Source organism: Pantherophis guttatus, chromosome 1 (genome assembly GCF_059756535.1).
Source record: "Pantherophis guttatus breed Tessera chromosome 1, ASM5975653v1, whole genome shotgun sequence".
Classification (NCBI taxonomy): Eukaryota; Metazoa; Chordata; class Lepidosauria; order Squamata; family Colubridae; genus Pantherophis; species Pantherophis guttatus.
This window is the reverse complement of record NC_142063.1, coordinates 163,289,074-163,312,776: the sequence shown is the minus strand read 5'-3', so window position 1 is coordinate 163,312,776 and position 23,703 is coordinate 163,289,074. Positions and strand designations below refer to the sequence as shown.

Below are 23,703 nucleotides of genomic sequence, written 5' to 3'. Positions count from 1 at the left end.
TTGCCAGCTACTCTTCTGGTTTCCGGTGTGCACATGCACACCGGCAAGCTGGTCTTCACGGGCGCTGGAAAACGGCCAGAAACAGGCCATTTTTGGAGCCGTTTTCAGGGTGGTTTTTGGAACGGGGTATACATGCGCACTGGCCAGTTGGTCTTCAAGTTTCCGGTGCACGCACATGCACACGCATTCAAGTTTGGGCAGTCGGTGCTGAAAAGGTTCACCATCATTGTCCTAGTCTAAGAGCTGTCCTTTTCCCCACTTGTACCTCTGATCTACTGTTTGTAAAATATAAATAACTTACCAAATTACATTAGTTAAAAGAAATTTGTAAACTGTAACTTCAAGGCTTATTGTGATCTCCTAAGATGGCTCCACTGTTCATAATATCTAACACTTTCGCTTAGCCTTAGCTTTTGCTATTATTGATGTTAATAATAATATTAATACTTTAATGGCATTGCTTTAGTATTATTCTATGAGATGGACACCTTGACCTCCGATTATTCATCTTGGAGGCTAAAGACACAGCATGGCCTACTCCAATTCGAAGAGACACTTGTTCAGCAGGCTCAGGCAAAGAGGCTGTCCCGGAACCAGTGAAATCTGGGGGCTGGGCAGGGGACAGAATGCCCCAGTGTGGAAGGGATTGCCACTCTCGAATTGGCCTTTTTAGTCACACTAGATACTGTTTTAGGACCTCTTTCCAGAGCACGTACCATAATCTCTTGAGACTGGAGGATGCCAATGGCAGGGACAGCTATACAAATATGAGCTATAAATTAAATAAATGAACATTCTAGAAGCCAAGAGGATCTTTACCTTACATCCACTATGTCTTCAACTACTGGTATGATACAGCTCCACTAGTTTATAACCATATAAAAACACTGCAGAAAAGAATTCTCCATAATCTCCAAATATTAATTCCAGCTTTCAAAAGATCTACTCCACTATCTGTAACCAGGGTGGATTTGATTTAAATTGAGTTGATTTAAATCACAATTTAAATCATGATTTAAATCACTAGTAAAAAGGCTTAATTTAAATCAACTCAATTTAAATCATAATTTTTAAAGAGCAACTGTCATCTCTGCTACTCCTTTGACCCACTGTTGACTCACCGATAGTCCCAGTGTTGCAGAATATACAGCCTCATGCTACATAACTAAGCTCCATTTCATGCTGAATAAACTAAATTATTTATGTATCTTAAATAGAAAACTATCTTACAATAGATTTTTACCCCAAAAGTTTTTTATTAAAATAAATTTGATAAAAATAAAAAAAATCCGACTTAAATTTAAAAAAATCCAATTTTTTTGACTTTTTAAAAAAATCATTGATTTTTATCCACCCTGTCTGTAATCAATGTTTGAAAAGATTTATTGAAACGCCTTCTATGACGGAGATAGATATGATATAAATATAAATAAATAAATATATGCTCAATCCCTCTAATTAGTAGTGATAAGTGTTCTGCTTGCATACCTGCAGTTCTGTATGCCACAGTGAACCACTACTTCCATATAAACATGTTTCCCCTATAAACATGTTGCCACTTAGAGATAAAAAAAGAAGTGAAAATTGAAGAATGAAAATTTATTATTTTATAAAGTGAAGAGAAACAGTTGTAAAAGATTAGCTTTTCCCCAGCCATTTCTCCTAATCAGCTAATTAAATACTCATCTAAATACAGAAAATGAAGAATTCCAAAATGACTTCAAAACTGATACAAAGGCTAATGAAACCAAATAAATTTATAAGACATTAAAACCAGATTCAGCTTGTGTCTGATGGATTAAGAGCATAGGTCTAAGTGTCACGACAGAATTTAAATCCTGGTAGATTAAATCTAAATACACTTACATATAAAAATAAGGCTTTAATCTGGTAACAAATTCCATTTAATTAAATAGGCTTTGATGTAAGCAATGCATAACTCTATTTAAACACAGAGGGGAACTGTTCAGATTATGAAAGAGCAAATAATATATTTTCATTCTAAAACTCATTCCTGCATTTTGTAAACAGAAATAATCTAATACAGAGGACTTTTATTAATAGTACATAGTATTAAAGCTATAGTAACCTAGAGAACTTTATCATTAGAGCAAATTTAGCTTTGTTCAGACCAGTGCTGTGGAGTCGGAGTCGGAGTAAATTTTGGGTACCTGGAGTCGGAGTCGGAAGTACAAAAAACAGAGGAGTCGGAGTCGGAACATTTATCTCCCGACTCCATAGCCCTGACAGTGCTGTGGAGTCGGAGTCGAAGTCAATTTTGGGTACCTGGAGTCGGAGTCGGAAGTACAAAAAACTGAGGAGTCGGAGTCGGAACATTTATCTCCCGACTCCACAGCCCTGGCAGACAATCATTTAAAATGGATCAAAATGTCTCATTACATATGTTCTACTGCTGGAAAGAAGAACTGTCATCCACATTCATGGATCCTCCTTTACAAATATGACTTAAGGTGGAGGCTAAAATCTGGTCAAACCTAAGGCCATTTTCATCAGTCTTAATGCAACATCACCCCCTGTTCCTATTTCATGTCCCTGTTTGATTCTGTTCTTTCTTTACACAAGACAAACCCAACTACAGAAGAGAAAATTTGGCTTTTTACAGATGTATTCTTAAAAGTGTGCAACGATATCTGTACGTATCTCTTGGCTGAAGGTTTTATAAAGAAGTGAATAAATTAGGGGAATATTCTGGCTTTTTTCTATTGCTGACAGTCAATAAATGTGCATGAAAAGGTAGGTTATTTAGATTCAGAAGAAAAAATAGCGCAAATGAGAGAAATTTAAGCATCTGTAATTTTTCTCCTGAAATCAATGGAACTTTGAAAATGATCAAACATACAAACCTACATGAGTCTGCTCAAATTCTAAGTAGACCGAAAGGTGTTTCTCAAACTGAAGGAAATTTACAATTTTCTGATCAAAGATACAGGTTGTCCTCAACTTACTACAGTTCATTTAGTGATGATTCGAAGTTACAACAGCACAGAGGATGCCATTTTTCACACTTACAACTACTGCAGGATTCCCATGGTCACATGTTCAAAACTCAAGTGATTGGCAACTGACTCATGATTGTGACCTTCTGACAAGCAAAGTCAATGGGGAAGCCAGATTCACTTAACCATTAGCAACTGTGTTATTAACTTAATAACTGCAATGATTCACTCAACAACTGTAGCAAGAAAGGTCGAGAAATGAACTTAACAAATATCTCATTTAGCAACAGAAATTTGGGGCTCAATTGTGTTCATAACTTGAGGACTACCTATACGACTGTGCTAAATTTGATCCAGAGCATAAATTAAATAATTTATATCATCTTTATTTAATTCCTTTTTAAAATTACAATTATAATCTGCATTCCTTATTGGAGCTCAAAGTTCTCTCAATTAGCCCTATATCTACAGTGCTATGACATAGGTTGGCTGAGAGAGTGACTGAGTCAACATTATCTAGTGAAGTAGCATGCTCAAGAATTGTCCCAGTCCCAAACCAGTTATCTCAATCAGTACACTAGGCTGCTCAACTCTAACTGATCTCAGCCCCTAATCATGCTAATTAATAGATTATGGTTTTGAAAGATGGTGAGCGTTTTAAAAATAAATCAATCACATTTGCTCATCTCATGAAATTTGGTCTATAGATAGTCATTGGTTTGTGATGGCAACTGGGACTGGAATTGCCACTCTAAGCAATGCAGTTGTAATGTCACGTGACCACACTGCTTAGCAATGGCAGTTCCAGCAGTCCTGGTTACCAAAGTTAAGTGAGGACCACACACATAGTTAAGCAAGGATTGCATGTGACTGGGACTTCCAACTTTCTTCAGGCTTCCCCATGGATGTTGCTTGTGAGAAACCAGCAGGGAGTGTTGAAAATTATGATCATGTGACTACAGCTCACCATGACATCAGAATTGTTGGCCATGATTATAGGGACACTGTAATGACAAAAACTGTAAGGACTGGTCATAACTACAACTCATTCAGCACTGAATAAGTAGACGTTAAATGAGGACTGCCTGGATTTGAAATAAGCTCTTACTTTAAAATTAATTTCTACTAATTTGGGAGTCCAGCAGATACAACAGACGTGTGTTGTGGGCCTCATGATAACTGTGGCTATTGCACTGCAAGAGTCACATGCATTGTACAGTTGCTGTTCTGTTTTTTCTAGATTCAGGCCTACCTTCAGTATGTATAACAAGGCTAAGCAGCATTTTTTAGCAATACATTTTTCGGCAAATAAATCCGAAGCTAAGCTGTTGTTCCAATTCAGAATTTTAAACAGGGGAAAGAATTGATCAGATGCCATTGGAAGATATGATTTACCACCAAGGGCCCACTTTTCTTATTTAACACATCAAGTAATCATTTTATCTCATTTCATAAGCCACAGCCTACCTCTGTGATTCGCCCAAAGTTTCTTGATGCAAAAAGAAGAAGGTATAAGTGGGGAGGAATGACTCCAAGAATGTCAAGCTGTGTCACGCCAGGACCTGGAAACCAAATCTCTACCAGTGGCTGACTCAGAGCAGATGGAACTCCCAAAACACTGAGGAAGAAGCTACGCTAAGATGCCTCACATTAACTATTGATAGCTGCACTGAAGATTGTGCATGGCGTCATCTTTGTGAGATATTTGTGAGGGCTCACAGTGGAAACCCCATGGTGAACCACTCATCGCCTGCTCAGAAGCACAAAAGCAGTCATTATTCGAACCTAAGTATTATTCTCCAGTTGTGTTCTAAACTGCAAAGTGCTTGAAAGAAACCTACCAGCTCGGTAGACCTATACTTTCATCTCAAGAGCAACGCCTGTCAACCAAAGACAATGACAGGATTCACTGATAATCAACCATCAAGTATCTTACATGTATGTGTGAATTAGCTGTCATCCAAATTCTTTTCACACATTTCTGCATGAAGGGAAAAAGCACATTCAAAAGAGCAACAGGCTCCTATCTTTAGCTGCTGCCCTGATGCTGAACAGTTTCTGCTGATCCAAAAGAAGGCAATTACATTTAAATTTCCAGGCATAAAGATTTTGCCTGGCACTGAAAACCATTATACAATTCCCAAATTCCTCATAATGGACCATATGCAAAAATCTGCACTTCAGGCTTTCCCATTTAAGACAGTCTTGTAGAATAAAGGTAGGATGGATCCAGGAAAAACTGTAACACAAGAGTGGCAAAGATAAAAACTTGCCCTTGCAGCTTTTCTGAACATTCTCTGAGTCATAAGAATAGGCCAAAAACAAACAAACAACCCACTTCTTTTATCAGTTATACACTCACAGGACCTCAAACACCATTTTATACTCCTGTAACCCACCTTTTTAAAAAATTGCTTGAACCCTTAGAGACACTAAGTGATATCACACACACACACACAGAGGAAGAACAAGTCTTTGAGGTATTTTTAGTAGATAGTTTCCTCCAGATGAAAAGATACATACCAGGCCCCACTTCTGCCCAATTTGTATGACCTTTTTATGACTTCCATTTTACTGTTAATTTTGTTGCCGTTCTACTGATTTTGAGAGGCAACAGCAAAAATAAGGTTACAAGCAAAAAATCTGAAATAATTAGTTTAAATCAGACTGTCAAGTGCAAAGATCAATCAGATGCTTCTAAACTACCTTAGCAAGCCAAATATTAATAAAACAAAATAACACACATGCTATAGTGACATTCTGACAGTACTGTCCTAAAAGTGGCTATTCCAAAGTTAAAAGAGTTAAGTGGGAACTACCCAGGTTCTGTAGATGGTTGCAGAAAGACAGGTAGGAGCTATCTAATGCCAGGACCTGGAAACCAAATCTCTACCAGTGGGTGACTCAGAGCAGATGGAACTCCCAAAACACCAAGGAAGAAGCTATGCTAAGATGCCTTGCATAACTATTGATAGCTGCACTGAAGATTGTGCATGGCGTCATCTTTGTGAGATATAGGGCTCACAGTGGAAACCCCATGGTGAACCAGTCATCGCCTGCTCAGAAGCACAAAAGCAGTCATTATTCGAACCTAAATGTTATTCTACAGTTGTGTTCTAAACTGCAAAGTGCAATAGTGGTAGAAACACTTGGTGTTATCAAATGAAGAGATCCTCCCACCAATCCTTTCTCAAGACCTTTAGCATGACCATTTTTTAAAAAAAAATAGTAATAATTCTTTCAGCCAAAGATGGCTGTGGGAAATGCATGTTGTGTGTGAAAATTGGAGGGAGGAGGCGTTTCTGCTGCGATGTGGCTCATGTGGGCGAATTATAGAGAAGGAGAACTCTTGGTGTGGGTTGCTAACAGTGGGATGAATGTACATTAAGTCTTTCATGGTGGCAAGAGATGCTGTTTGAAATGCTAGAAAAATTGCCATCAAAGTTCAGAAAGAAAATACCACTAAAAGGACTTTTTTTTTCTTTCAAAAGGTAAAGTCTGACCCCAAACTCCACAAAAAGAAGCTAACATTAAAGCATCAGTCTTCAATGTGTTCTAGCAGCAAATATTCTCAATCCTTAAAATGTTTCAGATGTTTCAGATCAGTTTCTCCTCTGATTCATCTGTAATAGGAATGACTGAGGACAGAGGGAAAGGGAAGGAAACAAAACAGATCTGTACAGGTGTTAACTGACAAATTAAAGTTGCACTTCCATTTTAATTTGGCTTGCTTCTCCCTCTTTAGTTAGGAATCTTCAGTTATATGGAAAACTTAACAGCAATAACTTAAGTGACACATATTTTTCTATAAGTGGTTAGAAATAGGTCTGCTGTGGGAAGATTCCACTTGACACAGAGAGGTATCAAATGTCAGTAAATATTTCTTGGTTCTACCACAGAAATGGGAGCAATTTCCAAGCTTTAATAATGAATAATCCTACTAACCAACTGCTTTCCCAATCCAATAGCAATGAGGTTCCATACGAACGAATAATTTCTCCATAAAATGAGCTGAACCTATTTCAGAAGGAAAAGATGCAAAGTACAGTAATATTTCCCCACAGCCATTTAGCTTTACTACCCTGACACAAACTCAGACCTCTCACCTTCATTAAAAGAGTAATTATCTCCCAAGAGAACTTTCCAAAAATGATTTCAGCAAGTGCACATCTCCAACAGGTCTCTTTAAAGTGACTATGCTTTGGACAACTGTTTATTTTCCACAATAGTTAGCATCTACATATTTTAACAACCTTTCTACAGCCTCATATTTTTGTATGAAATATTGGCCTTGAAACTGACTAGAATCAGTTTTCTATGACATTGATATCTTATTGCTAAACTCATGCCCTTTCATTCAGCCTCAAGATATAAAGAACAGCGTGCATATTCTTCCTCTAAACCTATAAATACAGTACTAAAATCAATCAGATTTATTTCCAAATGCAGGGGTCAGAGTGATATCGTCATCCATTCATTCTCATTCTCTCTCTCTCTCTCTCACACACACACACACCAGCAAACACCTTACTTCCAAATAGCCACCTATTTAGACCACCAGTGTTCCCCCTCCCCACAAACTAGCAAGCTACTCAGCAGAAAATAAGATTCTTTCAACAAATGAAATCAATATGAAGAGAGAAGAGGATGTAGCAATTTTAAGATTTACTGACATTTCTACAGAGATCTTTAAAATTAATTATACTGTTTCAACTGTCTACCAAGTTTGTATTATAGTTTTTGTATACTGCATATTTCTGCAATATTATTTTTGTAGAATACAGTAATAATCTTTCTATATTTGTACCTGAATGTGCACATATGGTAGATACAGCTCAAATATCCTTTACCTACCAATTTCCTCAAATAAGAGACTATGGATGTAATTTGGTAATATATTCAAGAGTTCCTCCTATTTTAAATATTTCAAATACTCAAAGTATTCAAATACTATAAAGCTCAACTGTATATATCATTTTCTCTCACACTTCTTGTTGTGCTATGTCCTCAGACACTTAAGGGAGGGGGGTGGAATCAGAATCTTCTCAAGAAAGCATTTTTTGTTTTGACTTCAAGGGGACACCATTTGCCTATTGAAACCTGTCCGAGTACCATACTGATAGTGGAACTGAAGTTTTAAAACTGAATTAAAGATGTTCTTCAATACATACATACATACATATATATATATAGGGACGATTGTCTCAAAATTAATCCCCACCCCAAGTTTTAAATATATAAAAATGTATACCAAAGATAAATTTCCTAATTCTGAAGATGTTCAAAGTTTATTAAAACAAATGTTAATCAGATCGGCAACTGTGGCTCAGCAGACTGATAGCATTGTGATTAACACCAGCTGTCTGCAATTACTGTAAGTTCGAATCTCACCAGGCTCAAGGTTGACTCAGCCTTCCATCCTTTCTAAGGTAGGTAAATTGAGGACCCACAGTTTGTGGGGGCAATAAGCTGACTGTATAAATATACAAAAGGATGAAGGCTATTGCTTAACGCATTGTAAGCTGCCCTGAGTCTCCGGAGAAGGGCGGCATATAAATCAAATTAAAAAAAAAACTAATTAAGATTAGCTATCCATATCAAATCAAATCAACTGTTTATTGCGATCGCAGACAAGCACATCCTTACCTATACCATTTACATAATGTGGTAAAGCATTCCTTCTTTTGCAATGTTTGGGTTGTATACCATCTCTCCCAACTTTTAGTGAAGACAATACAAGGATGTTTCAGTACTTTCCGCCCACGCCCTCACCCTTTTTTGCACTGGATTTCTCTGGGAATTATCCACACGCCACCCACCCACACACGCATCCTCGCTCTCCTTCCGGCAATCTACAGCGGCAGGAACCAACTGCAGCGCCGGAGTGCTGCAAACAGCCTGCTAGGCGAAAAAGAGGCAGGGCGCTTTTATATTCCGTTCGCCCTTTTTTCCTCTCCTCTTACAAACGCAACTCTGCCTGAACATCTGTTTAATTTAGAAGGAAGCCCCACTAGCCTCCCCGTTACTTGCTTCCAGGTAAATGCGTAGAGGAATTGCGGCCTCGTTTCAGACAGGCCGCTGTCCCCGTCAGTTTCGCTTCTCATGAATACGGGAGCACGGCTCAACAAAACTCGCACGGATGTTACCTGTGCATGTTGTCACCCGTGCATGTTTATCTAGAAATGTTTTCATCTCACCTGCCGCCCAAGCTGGTTCGTGCATTTTTTTTAACCGGACGTTGACTTTCGGAGCGAGTTAGAAGCACGCGCGCAAGTTTTGTTTGCAAGCCGCGCAACTCGGGGTGCAGGAGGAGACGCCGAATTAAAGACAGCCCGTTTCAGTTTAAAAACTCGAAGCACACACACACACACCTATTCCAAGCTCCGGCGAGCAACACGATGCTTAGCATAAAAGTAAGGATCGCGGCTGAAAAACAATGAAAAACGAGACCTGCGCTTTTTATACTATTTCTTCAGGAGTAGAGCATGAAATAAACCCACTGGCAGCAATTTCACTTCTCCAGCAACTTGCAAGGACGGAACGCAGTTTGGTTTATAAGAGGTTCCCCCCCCCCAATCCTGCAATGCTTGTTTCGCAAGATGCCAGCCGAAAGCTCCCGCGCGCGCAGCGATCCACAACGCGTTCTGTGTTTTAAGTGGGCGCCGGAGCCTCTGAAAGGCGCGCGGACGCAACGATTCGGCAAGCGAGAAAAAGCGCACGCGGCGCAAAAGGGTGCGCCGCGGAGCCTCCGGACTGCGCCTCCCCACGCCTTCGGAGTTGGAGCGAAGCGAAGCCGCCGCTCCGCCTGGAAACTCCCGTGCGATCGCCAACCACAAGGTGAGACTTCCCCGTCCTTAACTTACTTGTCTCCAGGAGGACGTCCTCGCAGCCGCCGCCACTGTTCCGCCTGACCGTCCGGCTCTTGTGCTAGCCGGAGAGGCTGCTGGTCAGAAGTTACGGCCGAAGTCCCCCTCGCCTGCGGCCAAGCTTTTCTCTTTCCATCAGTGGGTGTGCTGCTTCCGCCGCCTCTCAGGCTCCGCTCTGACCCGCAAGCCCGAAGCGCGGGAATGGCTGCCGCTCTGGCGGCGGCGGGAGCAGGAGCAGCAGCCTCCGCCTCCTCCACCGCTGCCGCCGCCACCGCCGCCGCCGCCTCCTTTCCTTCTCCTCTGCCTGCGCATCCACGGCCCCCTCCCGCGCCGTCACATGGGGAGATTCCGTTCTTGCTCCCCGCCTGCTCCGCGCTCCTGCTCCTCCCTCCCACTCGCGGCCGCGTGACGCAGATCCTGGCGTGGGCAGCGCGAGGCCGGGGGCGGCGGCTGCTGCTCCTCCTGGCTCGGCGGCCCTTGCCTGGAACAGAAGGCGAGCCGCCTCGAAGGAAGCGCTTGGCAGCCGGGCAAGGGAGAGGCGGGCCAGGGGAGCGCCAGCGAGGAGGGAGGCAGCCCCTAAGCGGCTGGAATCGCTGGATGGCTTTAGTTCAGAGGAGCAGCGAGGTTGAAAGGACGCCCAGCTTCTGAGGAGAGGCATTGGCGTGGGCTCCTCTTCCCCGAGGGAGATATAGAATGGGGGTCTCATTCAGCCTCCCCCCTTTGCAGGGGGATGGTTTTAAAGTTTGGGCATGCTTGAATGCCCGCGTTGCGTCACCGCCCCAGCAGAACCGCAGTTTCCTAATGGGGTTTATTTTCGGAGCTATTATTATTTTGGGTGAGTAATCTATAGTTAGATTTGCAATCTAAGACTGGTGGAAACTTAATAATTCAAATACTAACCAACGGCCTAAGAATTATTAAAAGTAGCGTCTAAGAATCCAGGCAGTTCCAAACAAGGTGGTTTTTCTTTGTAAAAACCGGGTCTGATAAATTCAATATGTCCAGATATCAATTGCTCTCGATTGGTTATAACAATGGATTTCTTTTTCCATAAGTGTTTAACTTCAATCCGCAAGCCCCCCTGGTATTTCATCATTGTTTCTAAATATTTTTTCATCAATCCTAGCATCGCCCGGAAGACCATCATCAATGAACCAGACATTTTTCATTTCAATAACCGATATGAGACATATTATGAGTAAGATGCCTATGTGGAACTTAAAGTCCCATAAGATCTTTACTCACTCATTATCCAAAACCTTCTCAACTTGATGGTCCCAATAGTTTTTACTACATTCAGATTCAAACCTCTGGCAAAGTTTTCATTGAAGAATTCTGGCAGTCACGATTCTGCTTGTAGTCAGTTGGTGAAATTTGCTGCAGTCATTAATCAAATGGTCAGTTGTTTTATCCTTTTTACTATAAAGTTGATATTTGCTGTTGTTTGTTACATGTTGAATTTTCACCTTCATGCAGTTACTTGGCAAAGCTTGTTCTTGAACTGCTAAAAGAACGCCTTTAGTTTCTTTCTTTAACACTCCTGATCTGAACCAACTCCCTGATGGGGGTTTTTGCTTTTTGTTTGGCCAGGTTTTTCTTCTGTACAGCTGTGGCCAAAATTGTTCAACCCTTTTGGGAAAAGTGTATTTTCTAAAACTAGTTAATAACACCACCTTTTTTTGGAGTAGTACCAGTGGAAGATAATTTAATCAAGAATGTAATGCAATAACTTTTATAAAGGATTTGCTATTAGAATAGCAGTTACAGTATAAAGAAGAAAAGTGAAACACGTAGAAAAAACGAGATATAGAAAAATCACGTCAGTTAATACTTAGTTGGGTAACCTTTAGCATGAATTACGGCCTTACAACGTCTTCCCATGGAGTGTGAACCAAGTCTTTTAGTTCTGCAGTTGTTATAATGTGAAACCAAGATTGAATGATTGCTTCTATTAACTGGGCTTTATTGCTGGGTTGCTTCTGATTAATGTTTCTTTAGTCGACTCGGCTCCATAGATTTTCAATTGGGTTAAGGTTCCCATGCCATTCCAGAACTGGAATATGATTATCTTGAAACCCCCCCAAAAAAGTGGTGTTATTAGCCATCAACCTCAAAAATATATTTTTCCCAAAAGGTTTCCACAATTTTGGCCACTACTGTATCTTTCAAGTATTGACTCTTCATTGGCTTGTTCTTCCAATGAGCAAATCTGTATTCAATTGCTGCTTTTCTATAGTCATTGTTGTTTCCAAGAGCTTTTCTTGATTGACTGCCTGCTGGCTTGGCCTTCATACATATTGAGTTGTTCTTAAAGATCTTAGTTGCCACTATTCTGAGCATTTGTATCTCTGCAAGGTGGTTAAGATGTAATATGTTCATGCAAGTAATAAATATCAATAGTATTTATTCCCAGAAAATAGGGTGATTTATTTGAGTAGTCCTGTCCAGGTCTGTTCAAAAGTGAATTCTTAATTCCTGTCTAAAACAAGGGTCCCCAACCCCCGTCCATGGACCAGCAGTGCTCCGTGGTATGTCTCACAATGGGGCCTCACAAACAAGAGAAACTCCATCCAGAATGCTGGCAGTAGGAGAAACCACACCCCCTCTGGTCTGTGGAACTGAGTCTCCATGGAACTGGTGCTCAAAAGATTGGGGGCCGCTAGCCTAAAATGAGTAGAGAATTGCAGCACCTTCTTCCTTTCCCCTGTATTCCTGTGCTTGTCGTCTTTTGAATCCTTTCTGAGAAAGAATTCAAACACTCTATCCAACAATGCATACATTTGTAGCACATGCCTGATTATACAAATTGCACAATGAGATTTCATCTTAAAGTAAAGGTCAGATTGTAGTAACAGACTAAAGGTTTTATGCTTATATTACACCGCAGATAATATATTATTCAGTCTTTTCAAGCTTGTGCCTATAACTGCATCTTTCAGTTATTTGTCCAGCTTCCAGTTTCTTTTTTTTTTAACTGCTGTTGCTTTTTTCAGCTCTTTCTAATGTTCCTGAATATTCTGTCATATTATTCTGGCATAAAGTCACAAAGCCACCACCTTCCAATTAAAACAGAAATGTTTATGGGACAGTAAAGTTGCAGCATCTGAAAAAAACATTACTTTTGAAAAGGGAGAAAATGATGATTTTCATTAACTGGGATTAAAATAGAATAATGATGAATATATTCCAAAAATTAATATAATCTGTCATTTATAGAGCACCCCATGAAACAATGAGTTTGTTAACAAAACTCCTGTTCACATGGACAAAGAACCTGCTAAGTTTAACTGTTCTTCCAAATGTATTTTCCAAATGATTTTATTTGATTCCGTTGAGACTGTTTCAATCCATATACAGAGATTGTTGCAAGAGTAAGTCATAGTGAAATCAATTGGCAATTTTCTGAATATTGTCTGATAGAGTTGTGTCACAGTAGATGTCAGCACTTAGCAAAGTGTGGATTTGTTTGTTTGTTTACTTACATTTCTTGAACATCCATGGACCCAATCCAATCCAAAGCCCTAGTGCCCATTCATTGCAGGTGGCCATCAGGGCTTCAGTTGAACTAGGTAGCAGACTCTTGGGAACAATCCCAAGTTCCCTCTGGAACCCAATTAGGTCTGTTCGTCATCTTGGTCAGTTTGAGAGTCTGACCTCCCTCCAGTAAAGGGCAGCATCAGAGAACTAGAGTGCTGCCAGGGAGTCATCTGACAAATAAAAGTCTCCCAACTCTAGATCCCATTACCACTACTCTCACACCCAGATCAGGTGTATGGGCCAGGCTTGGACGACCCAAGACAAGTTCATGGTTGTGATGGTGGTCATGAACATTCACGTTTCCTCAGACCTTGCACCCCAAGGAGGGAAATTGCAGCCTGGAGGTTGGTACTATGTAGCCTGGAGGTTAGTATATTGGCAACAATCCCAACTGTACGCTAGAGCCCAGCCTAGCAAGCAGGGTCTTGCACCTGACAATCGCTTCTGGTAGAATCATGATGATCACTCAGAGAACATGGCTGATGCCACACCCATGGCATAGGCATCAGGGATGAAATGTAAAATTTGTTACTACCGCTTCTGTGGGCGTGGCTTGTGACGGGGTTGTAATGTGACTGGGTGGGTGTGGCCAACCTTTTTTTTTTTTTAATTTAAAAACATTTTTTCTACAGCCTCTTCGGCGAAGAGGTTGTAAAAAAATGCTTTCAAAAGGCTCTGATGATCCCAGCTGAGTTGCCTGATCGGCAGAGGCTTTTTTAATAAAAACTCAACTTGGACCATCAGAGCATTTAAAAGAAAAAAAGGGGGGGTTTTCTTTTAAATGCCTTTGATGATCCAAGCTGAGTTGCCTGATCGGCAGAGGCTTTTTAAAAAACCTCTGCCAATCAGGCAAATCAGCTTGGATCGTCAGAGGCATTTAAAAGAAAAAAAGGGTTTTTTTCTCTTAAAAGCCTTTGAAGATCCCAGCTGAACCGCGCGATCATCGGAGGCTTTTTTTTTTTTACTTTTAAAAGCATTTTTTGGCTGAAGAGGTTGTAGAAAAAATGCTTTTAAAAGTAAAAAAAAGCCTCTGTTGATTGTGCAGCTCAGCTGGGAAGGCGAGGGGGGGCAGGGATTTTTGCTACTGGTTCTCTGAACCACCCGCCTCCATCGCTACCGGATCGCGTGATCCGGTCCGAACCGGGAGCATTTCATCTTTGATAGGCATATTTCCTAGAGAGAAATATCTCCTAGAGAGGAGCTAGGCATATGTCCTAGAGAGAAATATCCCTCTCCAAGCCCAGCCAAGCTTCAGGTGTCCCAAGATTTTTCCCCCTGATCAAATCATGGATGAGGACAGCTTTATTACTGACTGACCTGACATTCAACAGCAACAGCCAAAAACTCAGTCCTCAGAGGACTACTGATGGGGTGTAGCGTTGAGAGTAGAGGGCTGGAATGCACCACTAGAACACCATACCCAGGGCGTATTCTGTGAGAGTAACCTGACTCCTCCTGTCTCCCTGTTACGCCTTCTCCCGGGAATAATTTTCTTAGTAATTATCACTGACCAAAAATAGAAGGGGCAAACCTTAAAGATGATATAGGTAATTATGTATTCTGTTCTTTAAAGCTCTCTAAAGTACAACTATACATTTAATATTTCTAGCGAAATATTACATTAGAAACAGTTGTATTTTTCTTGTCTTCTGATCGCTGCTTTTGGCAGCATCGAAGAAATATAAAAGAGATTGGTTTTCTTCAGTGGTGGGTTTCAAAATTTTTTACTACTGGTTCTGTGGGTGTGGCTTGGTGGGCGTGGCATGTCATGGCTTGGTGGGCGTGGCAGGGGAAGGATACTGTAAAATCTCCATTCCCTTCCTAATCCAGGGGAAGATTATTGCAAAATCCCCATTTCCTCCCGATCAGCTGGGACTTGGGAGGCAGAGAATAGAAGTGGGAGGGCCAGTCAGAATTTTTACTACCGGTTCTCCAAACTATTCAAAATTTCCTCTACCGGTTCTCCAGAACTGGTCAGAACCTGCTGAAACCCACCTCTGGTCTTCTTATTAATTGTGTCTATACTTTATTTTAAAACATTCTAAAGCTTTTAAGGAGAACGCTTGCTGTACTTGAAGTCCATCTTCATTTTCCCTCTTGATTTTTTTTAAAAAATGTCCTACGTTTCCTGTTCCCTTGCCATTATGTCTTTCATCACCATGAAACTCCTAGCAACTTTTTCCCAGTATTTTTAATCCTGGAATGCCAGATTCTCTTTCCATGCAACATCATATGAAACAACATAAGCCTTGGCATATGTTGGAAACTGGTTGGCTGCTATTCATAGTTTCCAGTCTCCTTTAGTCAAGTTGAAGTCTTGGCAACAAGATAGAAGTGCTTTTCCCCGGGGTCTTATCCTGCTTTCCCAGTCTAGTCTACTATCCTAATATTTCTTGGCACTCTTCCTTCCTAGTTTCCACCCAGCAAACATCACAAAATACAATTCATAACTAAGGGGCTTATGTTGGACAATTCTCAGTTCAACTGCACTTGCACCTGTCCAATAAACCGAAAGTGCTTTATAAAAAGGCAGACTGGTGTTCAGGACAATTTACTATGGGATTGATCCACAAGAGAAATCAATGGAATGCCATTGGTTTCCTACAGGTAAAACTTACCCAAAGGGATTTATAGCCTGTGGAATTCAAGACAGAAGTGTCCACGGAGAGTCAACAGCATCAAAATGGTAAGTGCAAAAGAGTGAACAAAGCTCCATCCCCTTTGTACACTCCTTTGATACCGCCTATTGTGACTACTATTTTGTTCACTACTGTTGCACACCCCCAAACCCCTTGGAGATATCCCTATTTCAAAGACTAGAATAGTTCCTTCAATTCAGTGGTTCTGTATGGTTCTATAAAAAGTCTAAGATACTTGTAAATTATTAGGAACATCTGACAGCTGTTCATAACATCTGTATCTGACACTTCTCAGCCCCACACCCAGAATACTTCTTCTGGGCAGATGAGTACATTTTCAGCAAAGTTGTGGATTAAGTCCTCATCTCCTAATGTGGATCCCAGAGACATTTTTGTAAATGAATATAATTCAGAGGTTAGCACGTGGCTTGGCAATAGGCCAGTTTCCCGTTTCATTAACACTGCTTTAAACTAACTCGGCTGCAGATGATTTAGATCCATCTCAGTCATGATGAAGACAATGTCATGAGGCCATGACAGAAAAAAAGAGATGTTGCTGAGTATTGCTATGATTTAGTTAAATGGAAGTGGGGAATGACCCTGAGTTCACACAGTATCTAAGGAATCTACTTTGAACTGGAAGAAGAGAATTTGCTGGAATTTCTACAAACAGAACACATGTAGATTGGAATGCTTATCTCTTATTTCTAGGGGTATTCAAAATGTGGAGTTACGCTGACCACAGAGGAAGTTGATTGTCCTGCGGCTTAAACTGTGAGCCAGCCATGCTATAAAGAGCTCAAAACCATAATATGCATCCTGATGGGCATATGTTTATTTTCTCTTTTTGAGACGCACACATATGCATAAATGCAATTTCTCCTCTTTTCTATTGCAACTGAGCCTTCCTGGATGCCTGGAGGCTACGAAGAATGTTGGATTTTCATTGTATTATTTCTTATGAGAGACGAAGTTATCCTTTTTCCTGGAAGAGTAAAAATTATTGATTCTGCTTCAAGTGAGCACACTGGTAATAGTGTTCCTATTTCTCAGTGATGCTGTTTAGCTCCTGCCGTGTTGGCTCTTAAGCATTTTAGTTTACTATAGGAATGCACCACGATTATAATTATTAGTAGGAGGGGGAGCTTGATCCCACTGCTGTCACGATTAGCTGGTTTGTAGGCTGCAAGCTGAACACATTTCTACATAGACCCAGGATTTGTTTTTTTCATTTCATTTTTCTATTTTCCAGATTCAGTCATTTTCACCTGCAGATGATTAAAGAGAGTTTAGTTTAAAGCAGTGTTAATGAAACGGGAAACTGGCCTATTGCCCAGCCAAGTGCTAACTTCTGAATTATAGAGAGTCATTTACAAAGTCACAGGTATTTTCTAATTGTTGTGAAGATTTTGTAAATTTGAAAAGAAACAAGATACCATATGCACTTCTCCATCATCAAACATTTATTTAAAATTCTGATAATTCCTTAAATGTTCATAAACTAGAGGTTAATTGGGGGAAATCGGTATTTGGCAAATAACATCAAATTGTGAACAGTGAATTTGGATATCCAAGGTCTTACCTTTAGCTCAAATTGGGTCTCCCAAATCCAGGGAATATGCTTCCTTCCCCATCACTACAACACCCATATGTGCCAAAGTTTTGAGAGAGGAGATAACAGTGGCAACTGTGTGCTATCCTATATCTCATATACCTGCATTCCCTATGCTTGTTTCCCTTAATCTGAACAAAATACCTTTGGTGGCTGTAGTTGTTTTTAAAATGTAAGCATGTCTAAAATCTGCAGAATTTATTCTGATTTAAAGAGAAGGGAAGATGATTAAACTGTAAGCAAGCAAAACATTGTAGTGGGATAAGAAAAAAACCCCGGTAATGACAAGAAACATGGTGGGAACGAAGGATTCCAAGAGGTAGGAGAGGAATATTTGAATCTACCTAGTCATCTCTTAATCTCTGTGATATTCAAGATAATTCAAAAGAGCAATTTGCTTCTATTTTATGCATAGCTAATGGCAATGTATGTTCAACGAGAAGAAAGAATTTAAGAGAGTTGAATGTGGTACATTAGAAGCAATATTTCTCTCCCCCTCCCTCTCTGTTCCTCTCTCTCTCGCTCTCTCGCTCTCTGTGCGAGAGAGAGACAGACAGACATAATATTTCTTCCTCAGTGAGCTCTCTCAAATATGTTAAAAGAATGTGTGAAACAGAGTCAGATTGCCTATTATTAATATTATAATTATTAACAATGCATACTATTATTATACACTTTAAATAAGAAAGAAGCCTACTCTATAATGAGAAAAGATATAAGGTGAACAGTAAAAAAAAATGATCAGGAAATTCTCTAGAACAGTGGTTCTCAACCTGTGGGTCATGACCCCTTTGGGGATCGAACGACCCTTTCACAAGGGTCGCCTAAGACCATCGGAAAACACATATTTTTGATGGTTTTAGGAATAATTTTATGGTTGGGGGTCACCACAGCATGAGGAACTGTGGTGAGGGTTGCAGCATTAGGAAGGTTGAGAACCACTGCTCTAGAATATGCCTATAGCACTCCTTAGATTTATAGAACAATAGAAAGGAATATATATATATATGTTTTCTGAGGTTTTCGCGGGTATTTGTATGTAGGTCTTTGGTTATTCAGGTTTTCTCCCACGTAAAATTGGAAGTGTCTTGGCGACGTTTCGACGAAGTCTCATTCGTCATCTTCAGGTTGGTGTTTTCGGCTTCGTGCTTCTAGGAGCAATGTGAGATCGCAACTGTTTCTTCCTTTTAACTGCTAGTGGGGGTGTGAACTGATTGGGTGGGAGCTTGGCTGTGTTCTGATTGGGTGGAGGTATGTTCTGATTGGTTGTGGGTTTGGTTGTGCTCTGATTGGATGGGGGTGTGTTCTGTTTAGGTAGGGGCTTGGTTGTGCTCGTGTTAGTCTGAGTTGCAGGGGGATTTGAGCTGGTGAGCTGCATTGCTGTTGTTTGGCTTCGCGTTCGTGGTCGTGCCACATTTTCATGGTGGGTGTCAGTTTGCTTCATGTATGAATTGGAGGGATTTAAAGTGGCTAATGATGCAGCTGTGGTCTGGCTTCTGGTTTGTGGCGTGCTTCATCGGTGTGGGTTTGCTTTTTGCGTGGATGTGTGGTGGTGACATCCTGTGTGGTTTTCGTGAGCGTGAGTCTGTTGTCATTCTTTGTGTTAGGGACTCATTTGTCAATGAGGGTGGGTTTCCAAATGGCTGGTAGGCGGGAGGTATCATCTCGTTTATTCATGCTGTGTGGGCATTTTTGTATCTCAATGGCTTCTCTGATTATTCTGTTGTTAAAGTGTTCAGTTTTAGCAATAGTTCTGGTCTTTTTAAAGTCAATATCATGTCCTGTGGCTTTAAGATGTTGGACCAGGGAAGAAACCCCAAAGACAAAATTGAGTTAGAAAATCAAGGAGTATATGAAATCCCATGCACAGCCTGCCCCACCACATACATCGGACAAACCAACAGAAGAATAAGTGCACGCATTGAAGAACACAACTCAGTCAGAAAAGAGGAACCAACTTCTTCCCTGGTCCAACACCTTAAAGCCACAGGACATGATATTGACTTCAAAAAGACCAGAACTATCGCCAAAACTGAACACTTTAACAACAGAATAATCAGAGAAGCCATTGAGATAGAAAAACGCCCACACAGCATGAATAAACGAGATGATACCTGCCGCCTACCAGCCATTTGGAAACCCGCCCTCATTGACAAACGTGTCCCTAACACAAAGAATGATAACAGACCCACACTCACGAAAACCACACAGGATGTCACCACCACCCATCCACGCAAAAAAACAAACCCACACCGATGAAGCACGGCCACAAACCAGAAGCCAGACCACAGCTGCATCATTAGTCACTTTAAATCCCTCCAATCCATACATGAAGCAAACTGACACCCACCATGAAGATGTGGCACGACCACAAACGCGAAGCCAAACAACAGCAATGCAGCTCACCAGCTCAAATCCCCCTGCAACTCAGACTAACACGAGCACAACCAAGCCCCCACCTAAACAGAACACACCCCCATCCAATCAGAGCACAGCCAAACCCACATCCAATCAGAGCACAGCCAAACCCCCAACCAATCAGTACACACCCCCATCCAATCAGAACACAGCCAAGCTCCCACCCAATCAGCTCACACCCCCATTAGCAGTTAAAGGGAAGAAACAGCTGCGATCTCACATTGCTCCTAGAAGCATGAAGCCGAAAACACCAGCCTGAAGATGACGAATGAGACTTCGTCGAAACGTTGCCAAGACACTTCCAATTTTACGGGGGAGAAAACCCGAATAACCAAAGACATATACACACACACACACACACACCTTAGGGTTGAACTGTGGAGTTTTTTATGCTTTCTGAGCTTGGTTGTTTGTTTGCAGATGTTTCATTACCGGACTAGGTAACACCATCAGTGCACTGATTTACATGCAAACAGCCAAGCTTAGAGCATCAAGGACTCTATAGAGAATTTTTGTAGAATACAAACTGATTTTCTGAATTTATTTTTACTAAACTATATTAATACAGTTAAGCAAAGCATGTTTTCTGGGCATTCCTCTGCTCGCAACAGAATACCTTATGCCACCAGGCTTGAAATTTTGGGCTTAGACAACTTAGAACTACGCCGCCTTCAGTCTGACCTAAGCGTAGCACATAAAATTATCGGCTACAATGTCCTACCTGTCAATTACTACTTCAGCTTCAACCACAACAATACACAAGCACACAATAGATACAAGCTTAAGGTAAACCGCTCCAAACTTGATTGCAGAAAATACGACTTCAGCAACAGAGTGGTCAATGCCTGGAATTCACTACCTGACTCTGGTTTCATCCCCTAACCCCCATAACTTTAACCTTAGACTGTCTACTATTGACCTCACCCCATTCCTAAAATGTCTCTAAGGGCCGTGCATAAGTGCACCAATGACCGTACCGTCCCTGTCCTAATGCCCCCATTTATTTGTGTCCATTTCATGTATTCATAATCATGTTTATACTTATATCTGCAATCTTATATATGCTTGACAAAATAAATAAATGAATAAAATAAATAAATTTAAAATGTAATTCCAAGGAAGACTTTCTAAAGTATTCCACTGTTTGAAAGACCATCCATAGGCTCTCCCTAAGCCCTTGGAAAAGACTTCTGAACAGGAATCTGAAGGAGATGTTAGAGGTTAGGAACGCATATAAGGGAAAAATGAAGACAGAAGATCTGAAAAGATTAAAAAGCAACCCTTTAAATAGGGCTCAGAGGTGGAACAACAAAGGAAGACATGAAAAGGAATGAAGCTGTCAAGGTAAGTGTAGAAAGAACTGTTGTATTAGGCACTAAACAGTTGTCAGCCTTCAAAACTGGGAAAAGAAGGGTTGAAATCTCTTAAGCAAAAAAGATTGGAAAAAAAGACTTAGCATCTAAACCCTTGGTCTAACACATATGCATACATATATATTCCTCTTTGTAATCATAATTTTATTAAAAATTACAATTATAATTTTAAAAACTCTAAAAATGAAAAAAAAATAGATGCAGTAAAAAATAGAAAAGAAAGAATATAGTAAAGAAAAATTGTTGTTAGTTGCAAAGTAATGTCCGACCCATCACGACCCCATGGACAATGTTCCTCCAGGCCTTCCTGTCCTGTACCATCCTCTAGAGTCCATTTAAGCTCACGCCTACTGCTTCAGTGATTCCATCCAGCCACCTCATTCTCTGTCGTTCCGTTCTTCTTTTGCCCTCAATCTTTCCCAGCAGGCTCTTCTCCAGTGAGTCCTTCCTTCTCATTAGGTGGCCAAAATATTTGAGTTTCATCTTCAAGATCTGGCCTTCTAGAGAGCAGTCAGGCTTGATCTCCTCTAGGACTGACTGGTTTGATCACCTTGCAGTCCAATAAACTCACAGGAGTCTCTTCCAGCACCATAGTTCAAAGGCCTCAATTCTTTGGCGTTCAGCCTTTCTTGTGGTCCAACTTTCACAGCCATACATTGCAACTGGGAAAACCATAGCCTTGATTATACACACTTTTGTTGACAGGGTGATGCCTCTGCTTTTTAGTATGCTGTCTAGATTTGCCATAGCTTTCCTCCCCAGGAGCAAGCGTCTTTTAATTTCTTGGCTGCGGTCCCCATTTGCAGTGATCTTGGAGCCCGGGAAAATGAAATCTGTCACAACCTCCATTTCTTCCCCATCTATTTGCCAGGAATTGAGAGGGCTGGATGCCATGATCTTAGTTTTCTTAATGTTCAGTTTCAAGCCAACTTTTGCACTCTCCTTCACTTGCATCAAGAGGCGCTTTAGTTCCTCTTCGCTTTCTGCCATTAGAGTGGTATCGTCTGCATATCTGAGGTTGTTGATATTTCTCTCGGCAATCTTAATTCCAACTTTTGATTCATCTAGCCCCACCTTTCTCATGATGTGCTCTGCATATAAGTTAAATAAGCAGGGCGACAGTATACAGCCTTACCATTCCCAATTTTGAACCAATCAGTTTCGTGTCAGTTCTCACTGTTGCTTCTTGACCCCCATATGTCTCAAGAGACAAATAAGACGGTCTGGTACTCCCATCTCTTTAAGAACTTGCCACAATTTGTTGTGATCCACATAATCAAAGGGTCTAGCATAGTCAATGAAGCAGAAGTAGATGTTTTTCTGGAACTCCCTAGCTTTCTCCATGGTCCAGCGTTTGTTGGCAATTTGATCTCTAGTTCCTCTGCCTCTTCAAAATCCTGCCTGTACTTCTGTTAGTCTCAATTCGCATACTGCTGGAGCCTAGCTTGTAAGATTTTAAGTATAACCTTACGAGTGTATGAAATGAGTGCAATGGTGCGATAGTTTGAATATTATTTGGCATTGCCTTTCTTTGGAATTGGAATGTAAATTGCCCTTTTCCAATCATGTAGCCACTGTTGAGTTTTCCAAATTTGCTGGCAAATTGAGTGTAGCACTTTTACTGCATCGTCTTTTAAGATTTTGAATAGCTCAACTGGAATACTGTCTCCTCCACTAGCATTGTTGCTCAGATTTCCTAAGGCCCATTTGACTTCACATTCTGGGATGTTTGGCTTGAGGTCAGTAAATAAAATAAAATAAAATAAATAAATGACTTTCCCATTCATCACAACATGTATAAACAATTTTAATAACTTACCACCTTTTGTTAAAATGCAACAAATGATCTCTTCCTTCCACAGCACTTTCTTTATTATAAAGCAATCTGTAAAACCTCATTATTTTAGTCCTAATTAGCAAAAATCTGTTAAGAGTTACTAGAGGTAACAACATAACTATTTTAACCTTGATCAAATAAACCAACTTTATATTTCTTTCTTTTACTTTTAACAGTTTTGATTTTTAGTCAATGTCAAATCAAATCACAATTGATTTCATTTTTTTCCTTAGTCCCTTTTCACAACATTCTAAAAGACGTTTAACAATCTCTTTTGTAAATGCAATATAGGAAATTTATCCAGTTCACCTTCTTGGTTATTTGTGTATTCCTTCTAAGTGTTAAGACATTACACCAATTTCTTTTATATGCCCATACATCATCTTTTTCCATATCGTACTTATAACCTGTCATTTTAAATTATTGACATCATTTATTCCAGACTTCCATAATTTTGTGCCCTT

General features: G+C 40.5%; 2 protein-coding genes across 3 annotated transcripts in view; one reads left to right on the top strand and one right to left on the bottom strand.

Moving 5' to 3' along the window:
* Positions 1-10,511, bottom strand: part of NAB1 (NGFI-A binding protein 1) — a 73,019-nt gene extending 62,508 nt beyond the window's left edge. The window contains exon 1 of one of the 2 annotated variants that reach the window (XM_034429522.3): positions 9,821-10,511. The gene's annotated coding sequence lies outside the window, so the exon portion shown is untranslated. The remainder of the gene's footprint in view (positions 1-9,820) is intronic. The other variant, XM_034429530.3, reaches the window with a different exon arrangement.
* The window catches only part of NEMP2 (nuclear envelope integral membrane protein 2), a 76,079-nt gene continuing 61,706 nt past the window's right edge, over positions 9,331-23,703 (top strand). Inside the window, exon 1 of the mRNA XM_087882113.1 lies at positions 9,331-9,794. The gene's annotated coding sequence lies outside the window, so the exon portion shown is untranslated. The remainder of the gene's footprint in view (positions 9,795-23,703) is intronic.